Here is an 8,508-nt window from a genome sequence, read left to right as displayed (position 1 = left end):
AAAAAAAAAAAAAAAAAGTAAAAGAGAAAGAGAAATTAGATTAGAAAAAATTAGACAACATAAATCAAAATATATAAAAAAAAGAACAATTTTCTAGAAGAATAAATAAGAAGAATTAATAAAATAAAAGTGTGAAGAAAATAAATAGATTGCAGTTATAATACAACCAAAATTTATTTTTTATTCTTTCTTTCTTTCTTTCTTTCTCTCTCTCTCTCTCTCTTTCTCTTTCTTATAAATAATCGTTTGATTTATTCGTGTTAAATCCGTTTTTGTATACATACACACACAAACATATATACGTACACAAACACGGATACATACATATATACGTATATAAGTTTATTCGTTCGTGTGATTTTGGAATGGTCGATTTTCGAGAGGTCCGCGTCCGCTTCGAGGGACTTTTCTTCCACGGTTTTTATCGAATATAAATAATTCAAGAAGGAAGAAGAAAAAGAAGAAGAAGAAGAATAAGGTGAGGAAAGGTGAGGAGAGGAGAAGAGAAGAGAAGAGAAGAGAAGAGAACAGAACAGAAGAGAGGAGAAGAAACGAGTGAAAGGGTTGACAGTTTTCGTTGGAATTTTTTGGTAGATCCGATTGGTGAAATCGTTGAGAGAAACAGAAAGAGAAACAGAAATTGGAAGAGAGGAAAGAGAGAGAGAAAGAGAGAGAGAGGGAGAGCGGGAAAGAGCCAATTCAGACGACGTAACAGGTACGTGCAAGCAACCCTACTACTACTACTATTACTATTACTACATTACTACTGTTACTACTACGATTATATACACATCTACGTAATACCGGTTTTTCTTTTTATTGTTATTATTATTATTATTATTCAATTGCAATCATTTTTATGGTAGCTCTACCCGTATCACGTAAAATAGTTGATTTTGAAAATAATTCTTCTATTATTGTTCTCTACAATGTTATTAGTATGTATTATTTTTCTTATACAATTATATGCACGATTATTTAATGACATCGTTGTTGTTGTTGTCGTTGTCGTTATAATTATTATTCGATTGCTATAATTACGATATTATATTATTATTAACGTATTACGTAAAAAACATTTGATTCCTAACTTGTGATCATTTAATTGTTCAACGTGCAATATCAATTAATTTAACCGTACGCATATTTGCGTTATTTCAATCGATGTTTATCATGAACTTATCTCGCGTGTGTTTATTTTTTTTTTATTATAATTTTTTTTATTTATTTATATTCCTTCCCGAAATAACACGATGCAGCACGGGGAATTAATGGGGAAGAGATCGTGCGACGTCAACCACCATGGTCGAGGGGGATGGGGGTGTGGGTAGGTGTGGGTAGGGGGTTTACTTTTTCGATTCCGTCGTCTTCGAAGAAGTTGAATAAGGATAAAGCCGACGTGACACGCGATCCGATCGTATCGACGTGAACGTGAGTCCGATACGAAAAAAAAAGGCTAGATAAAAAAAGAAAAAATAAAGAAAAAAGGAGAGGGAGTTAGAGTGGGTGAAGGAGAGAGAGAGGGAGAGAGAGAGGAGATGTAGAGATGGATACAAATGGAAATACACGCGGAACAACGCGTGTTTTTTTATCCTTGCCTTTTTCTTTTTTTTCGTTTCCTCTTTCGTGTCCATCTTTCTTTCAATTTTTTCAATTTTATTATTTCCATCCTATACGTTTCTTCGTTACCAATATATACAAACGTAAAATAAATGAATTTAATATTTATAATTTAATATACACACACTTAAATTTTATTTTTAATTGATCAAAAATTCATCGTTGCTTAGTTTTACATATTTTTTTTCTTATATTATTGATATTAAAATAGAAAACAAGGCAAAGGGGTGATTGGCATTTTGTATTTGCAATTGTTCAATATTTTTCTAAGAAGAAAAAAAATACAAACTTGGAAAAATATTCAACATAATTTTAGTTTATTTAGGTAAAAAATCAATAATAATTCATTAAGACGATCCGATGGAGTGTTCAGTTCAAAGAATTGTATTTAACGATGAAATATTAAACGATAAATTATTATGAAATGAGTGAAATCGATGAGTGACGTTTTCATACGTTATTAATTAAGTTTTGGAGACGTTCGGTAAAAGTGGTGTAGAATTCTGTCTCTTTCCTTCGTGTAGGACGAAAACTCGAAGTTAATATATGGCCAAGCACACACCACGCTAGTAGTGTGCTGTCTTCCATTCGATATCGATCGATAGTATTGGCCAATATCGGTCTAGTAGTATTTTTTTGCTCCTATACGACACTCCGCTATTCTCGCTATATTAAAAGTGAAATTTCTTTTTTGACCGATTGAATATTTGTTCTTTTTTTTCTTTTTTTTTTAGATCGATATATATATTCGTTCTTTCGTTCTCTTAGTTGGTAAGTTCGTTCGGTTGGAATACACAGATCGTAAAAGGATTCTCTAAGACCGATTTGGGACAACTTCCTCCCCCTCTCCCCCCCTCCCCCCAGTCCCACCCCTATCGTTAATATTTACGAACTTTGACGAAAGTTCTTTTTGAAGTGTTATGATCTTCCCCTTCTATAGATCGAATAATAATGCTTCGTCGTGTTCCTACCTTTCAAACTTATCCAAAAGAGATATTTTCTTCCTCCTTTTTTTTTTTTTTTCTACGTCGATAGGAAGATTTACTTAGCGGAGTTTGAAATTTTTAACTCTTTTTTTTTGATAATAAATATTTATGAAATATTGTTTAATATCTATCAAAAAGGTTTTCTTTGTTTTGGTATATCGATTAAATTCATTTAACAAACACGTTTGGAATGTTCTTTTTTGTTCTTTTTTTTTGTTTTATTTTTGATAAATATTCATTTAAATAAAAAAAATCGTTCCTACCTATCGAAAGATTCCTTTTTCTTTTTTTTTTTTAAATAAAATAGAATAGATTAAAATAATTTATTTCAGTTTACGCAGCAATGAAATTAGAATTGATTTACGGTTGTTATTTTTTTTGTAAATTTGTCTTTTACGGTATTTCCGCAAGATTATTTTTTTATGAAGTTTGACACTTAAAATATCACGTTAATACCAACTAAAAAATATTAATAAATGTAATGTTCTCGATATAAAATGAGAAGAATGTGAAAATGTGTTAAAAATCTAGTGTGTATCGGTCATCGATAACCACCGTTTAAATTTTATATTTAAACCGATATCATCGAATATTTCGTTAATTTCTAACGAGTCTAAATGTAAATGAACTGCAGAAAAAAATAGAAATTCTTCGGAAAATGTGGTATTTTAATGATACGATACGTTAATTCCACTTTTGAAATAGTTAAAAATAAAAAAAGAATAAAATATACAAGCGACCGAGAATAAAAAAGATAAATTCAAGGGAAAATCGAAGAAAATATTTCTTTCATCAGTCGAAAATTCAATTTTCACGTATCGAAATTGAATATAGTATATGGGATAAATCGATTCGCGTACGGTGTATATCCGTTTTTAACGAATAATATATCTCGTGGGCTTTACAGTCGTTGTTTTACGTAAAATGATATTTAAATGTAAAAAAGAAATAAAATTGGAGAAAAAAGAAAAAAAAAACAATAACATTACACGTATGACAAAAATGTAAAGATAAATATTATACTGTTGGTTTTTTTATTCGTATTGATATAACAACGCCAACGCTCAACAAAAGCCGAGTTCATTTTGAGATTAATGAAGTATTATTTTTAGTCAACGTTAAAATACATTCCTCCGTACGTGCACGTTGTTTATAACGATAAACGAGATAATCTAAAAATAACTTAGTCTCGATGTCACTTTGATAATGGGAAAATAAATTAGACTTGGAGAATATTGAAAATTACGATCGATATAATACATCATAGCCAGTTTCATTCGAGTATGTGTATTACGTGTGTACGATAGTTATGTGTTACCATATTTATAAGTAAACATTTTATACATACATTTACGTACATTAATATATAAGTTAACAAGAATAATAAAAAGATAAATAACGATAGAAAATGATCGAACCATCGACGTATTTTAACTAACATAAGCGCCGTTGTAACATTAAAATTGTATTTTTAGACGATGTTAGGTCAACTCACTTTCTATGAAATATTCATATATCGTGGTATTAGAAATATCGTTTACTAAAAAATTATATGTTAGATCGTAGTAGTTGTAGAACTCCTTTTAAAAACAAATTCTTTCCCCATATGCATTATTCTCTCTCATTGTCATTGTCTTTCTTATCTTATCTTTCAATTATTATTCATGTGTACTTAGTTTTCGTTTTTTTCCTTTATACCTACTCACAAATTTATTCGTACGTTCTAGAAGACATTCCATTCCCTTTTCTTTTCCCTACATTTTGTACTTTATATATATATATATATATAAAACTGTTTGTCCTATCTATTCTTTCTCCGGAGTGTCGTTACAAACGAAAAAGACGAATCCAGGAAATTCTTCTCACGTATCAAACACACCCTTTTTTCCCCTAGCCTTTCCTTTCCACCTACAAACGGGGTTTAAGTACCTTGTTTTTCCTTTTTTTCTTTTATCTTTTCCTTCTTTCTTTCTTTCTTTCTTTCTTCTTTCTATTTTCTTTTTTTTTCTACATCAACTCCTTCTTCTTCTTCTACTTCTACTTCTAACATAAAAGAAAGTAACGAAACTAACGTCGGAAAAATAACTCATTCTAACCACCCCCTCCCTCCTCCACGTTTTCTTTCTATAGAAATTAACGTCATAAATCAAACCGTACACCACCATCGCCATCATCACCATCACACCATCGTACCACTCTTTCAAGCTTTACGATTAAAAGCAAACGCGATCGTGTTACGAATCAAATGGGTCAAAAGGGAAAACCGGAAATACATGGAAATTCGATGTCACGTTTGGATAGTAACTTTCTACGTCATTCGTCGTCTTCGTCATCATTTGGATCCAATGGAAAACGATTTGAGCTTTCCTATGCATCCATACAAACTCACATACACCCACACATACACATATATATATATATATACGTATAAATAGTATCATAGTTGAGACATATTCGTGAAAGGAATAAAGGAGAGAATATGGGAAATAGTTGATGGATGAACCTTACGTTTCCATGAGATTTGATTAACGATCATGAATTCTGCTTAGAATGCATCTTATAGATTTTAGATTATAATTCCTCAATTTTCTTTCTCTCTCTCTCTCTTTCTCTTTATAACGACCATAATTTCGTATTAATCTTCGTTCCATTTTTTTTAAATTAAATTTTTATTTACTTGATAAATTCGATTAATTTGTTTTATTGCACTAAACAGAATTTTTGTATGTTATTCGAGAAAATAATACAATAATATTTCCACGAATGAAATTTACGTCGAGTATTTCGATTGATATTAATATTATTTCATATTGTTTTTCTTTTTTTTTTTTTTTTTTTTTGCGAGATGACAAGATGCATAATACATTGCGTAGAAAATATAAAGAGAAAAACTATTATTATTATTATTAGACAATTTAAAGTTATTTTCTCAGACTACTAGAAATATCTTTTCAAGTATTCCAGATCCGATTTACCATATCTCTTTATCGAAAGTCTCCAATCTTCTATTATATCTATATATATTTTCATACTATTATAGTATAATGTGATTTATCGTACTATTTCAAGTTAAAGCATAGCAGGAGACAAATGATATGTAAGATTTAGTGTCAAAAAAAAAGAGAAAGAGAGCAACACCACTTTTGATTGCTTGCTATACTTTATATCTTCTTACGAAACTTTTTCCAAAAAAAAAAGAAAAAAAAGAAAGAATAAAAAATGAACGAGGACAAGTTACTTAATGTTAGTATGGAAAATTTAACGACAAAAGTTACCGAACTCGATGAAATTAAAATGAAACGACAATCTGTCGGATGTAAAACAAGGAAGAAAAAAGAAAACGAAAAAGAATGGAAGTAAATGAAGATACAAGGAACGTCGTATTTTCATTTTTTTTTACTTTACTACGATATTTTTTACTAGTCTTTTCTTTTCCTAACCAAAAATAACAAAATCTTTATCATTTATCTTTAAATTCGTATTTGAAAATCACACATTCGTATAAATCGAATCACCCATGTGTTTTCCCATGTTGTCTAACATTTGATCGATTATATAACAATAATTATTTAACAATAATTAAATATAAAACATTTAATTTACGATAATATTGATTATTTAATTGGAAAAAAAATGAAATAGGATTATAAGCGACTGGAAAAAGTAATTCACGAAAGTTTTGTAAAATTAATCGAATAAATCGACAAGTTCGCAAACACATATAAATATATATACACACCTTACTACCTACACGCTAAATAAAAGTAGAAACGTAAAGGTAATATCAGAAAGAAAGTATAAAATAAGAAAATAAGGAAAGGTCAAGTTAATTCGTTTCCAAGCAGAAACCTCGTTCCATGTGTCTTAACGCTTGCAATTTCGTTTCCAACTCGTATTCGTTATTCCTGACAAATTAAATTCTGTACAAAGCGGCAATAGTGCAAGTCTAAGAAAACCTTCAAGAAAGATAGATAGAGAAATGTTATAGATATATAGAAAGATAGTTTGAGAGAATATCTAACCGTGTAAGAAGAAGAAGAAGAAGAAGAAGGTTGGTTGGGGTTGGGTTTGGGGTTGGTAAGAAGAAACAGTAACCTCCTTAAATGACTCCATTTTCTTATCTCATAGAGAGAACTTACGTTATGATATCACCCAACCCTTCCCCTCCCTTCCCATCAACTCCCTAAAACCTTCTGTCTTTTTCCCCATATTCTCATCGTCATCCCCCTTTCTGTGAAACATATGTTTTAAAACTATTTTACAGCTTTTTAGCTAACCAATTGAAGAATCTAATGATCATTTGTGAAATACACGAGTCTTGTATTACGATTTATAGTGTCAAATTCTGTCCGCGTGGTCTTTATGATAAAACTAAAACACATATACATATACATATATATATATATAGAAACATAGAGTAAAGTAGAATATCCGTGTCCGTTAGTGCACTCGACGACGGTCATACAAATTGAAACGAATTTTACGAAGAGGAACGAATCCTCTCTCTCTCACGTTTGTTAATTTACTCGAACATAATTTACGCCTTCAACGTTACGAAAATAGCACCTCTCTCTTATCAACGTTATAAGTGTGCTTATATTAATACGCGTGTGTATGTGTATACATATATGTATATACTTAACGATTAAAAGTTAGATAATTCGTTAAATTCGTGAAATAATTTAACTGAAACGTGAAATAATTAATACTGACCTCTTTATTAAAAGTATGAAATAAGACAAATTTATATTATATAGTGCATTAGTTTGTTTTTTTTTTTTCAAAATTTTAACAACAATAACAATAACAAGAGAGAAATAATATTTAAACGCGAATCAATTTAATTCAATTATATATCGATGAATAAATAAAATATAAAATAAAAATCGTGTTAATAGATAATTGATAATTAATATTATCAACAACATATGATAGACGTAGTAACAGACGTAGATTTTGAAATTGTTTATAAATCCCCTTATAGCAATTCACGGTGGCCATAGTAATCGCATTTAGTACGTCGCCTACACTGTCGAACGTCATCCGAATAGGAAGCTAGCTAGTTCAATGTACATATATTGCAAAATCAACGTAATATCACGTTTCACCTATTAAACGTATAAATATATAGGTATATACAATATATACACATACATAGATGGGTTAGATGCATGCATGAATACATGCATATATATATATACTAAGAATTTAACATAGTCGACGTTCATAATATGTCTTCTCTTATGTAAAGCGTATCTTCGTCATTAATATCATAACTACGTCGACGCCCTAATGCACACGTTTCTGCATACATAATTTAGAACTCACGTTTACCTTACGCGAAAAAGAATTCTTTTATTTTATTTTTATTTATTTTTTTTTTCTACAATCAACAACAAAAAGAATCTTTTATCCTTACGGAAAAGAGAGAGAGAGAATTCATTTTATTTTCACGTATCGCGCGTGTATAGTTTACAATTTATGTGGAAGATAGAATGATTATTAATAATTTTTAATAATAAATATATATCTCGTAAATTAGCGGATGAGAAGATAGAGAGAGAGAGAGAAGTTTATTAATAATGTACATTTTCATCATTCCATATGGTTCATCTAGTATAATTTAAATATCTATGGTGTACGTATATAATGTAATGTATATCTGCGTGTTGAATATTAATACCTGTAATATAGGTATATCGTATTTTGTGATATAATATATACGTATATATTTAATAATTCAATTATTATCTATATATATATTTTACATAGAAAATTGTAGAGAAAATATTTATATTTTAAATTATAAAAATGATAAGAAAATAAATCGTAACATATATTATAACACGAATGTTGTAATAAATTAATAGATATTGTTTTTTAATGGCAAAGTTTGCAAATG

The 8,508-nt window shown here is 29.4% G+C and overlaps 1 protein-coding gene across 1 annotated transcript in view; it reads left to right on the top strand.

Annotated features, from left to right (window-relative positions):
• Positions 1–179: 179 nt before the first annotated feature.
• Positions 180–8,508, top strand: part of LOC106793347 — an 82,830-nt gene continuing 74,501 nt past the window's right edge. Inside the window, exon 1 of the mRNA XM_014760210.1 lies at positions 180–715. The gene's annotated coding sequence lies outside the window, so the exon portion shown is untranslated. The remainder of the gene's footprint in view (positions 716–8,508) is intronic.

The sequence above is a fragment of the Polistes canadensis genome, unplaced genomic scaffold (genome assembly GCF_001313835.1).
Source record: "Polistes canadensis isolate GaletaPanama2010 unplaced genomic scaffold, ASM131383v1 scaffold_13, whole genome shotgun sequence".
Taxonomy (NCBI): domain Eukaryota; kingdom Metazoa; phylum Arthropoda; class Insecta; order Hymenoptera; family Vespidae; genus Polistes; species Polistes canadensis.
This window is presented reverse-complemented; position numbering and strand designations above follow the sequence as displayed.